Raw genomic sequence first — 1,076 nt, 5'->3', positions numbered from 1 at the left:
TCTTTTTCTTTTTTTTTTTAATTCATTTGTCTCAATCTTTATTTTTCTATTATTTTTTATTTTTATCATTTCTCTTTTTTTTTTTCCTCAATTTTCTCAAACCTTATTTTTCTTTTTTCCTCTCATTTTTATGTTTTTTAATTTTTTAAATTCTTTGCTTTTTTCTTAATCTTTATTTTTTCTTGCCTTTTTTTCTCAATGTCTTTTCTTTATTTCTCTATTTTGTTTGATCGCTTTATTCTTTTTTCTCAACTTCTATTATATTCTGCTAGTAAATAAAAAATTGAATAATCCACAAATAAATCTTCTTTTTTTGACATCAAAGCAAATTTAAGGGTATGAAAATATAACGTAGTAGAGTCAACTTTTGCCCATAGGGCATAATTTGTTGTTTGAAAGTCCTTGAGTTATGTCTTGCCTCTAAGGAAATAGTTGTAGAACATCTCATAAATAAAAACATAACGTGGTAGAGTCAACTCTTGCCCCTAGAGCATAATTTATAGTTTGAAAGTCCAGCTTGAGCTAAGTTTTGCCTCTAAGGCAATAGTTGTAGAACATCTCATAAAGGAAAATATTACGTGCTAGAGTCAACTCTTGCCCGTAGGACATAATTTGTAGTTTGAAAGTCCTTAAGCTAAGTCTTGCCTCTAAGACAATAGTCGTAGAACATCTCATAAATAAATAAAATAATAACATGGTAGAGTCAACTCTTACCCGTGGGACATAATTTGTAGTTTCAAAGTCCTTGAGCTAAGTCTTGGCTCTAAGGCAATAGTTGTAGAACATCTCATAAATGAAAACATAACCTGGTAGAGTCAACTCTTATCCGTGGGACATAATTTGTTGTTTGAAAGTCCCTGAGCTAAGTCTTGCCTCTAAAGTAAGAGTTATAAAATATCTCATAAATCAAAATACAATTTGGTAGTGTCAACTCTTATCCATGAAACATAACTTGTCATTTGAAAGTCATAAGTCTTGCCTCTACAATGTGGTAGTGTCAACTCTTACCCTTGAAACGTAGCTTGTTCTTTGAAAGTTATAAGTCTTGCCTTTATAATGTGATAGTATCAATTCTT

This window comes from Capsicum annuum, chromosome 1, assembly GCF_002878395.1.
Source record: "Capsicum annuum cultivar UCD-10X-F1 chromosome 1, UCD10Xv1.1, whole genome shotgun sequence".
NCBI lineage: Eukaryota > Viridiplantae > Streptophyta > Magnoliopsida > Solanales > Solanaceae > Capsicum > Capsicum annuum.
Note: the sequence above shows the minus strand (reverse complement) of the source record.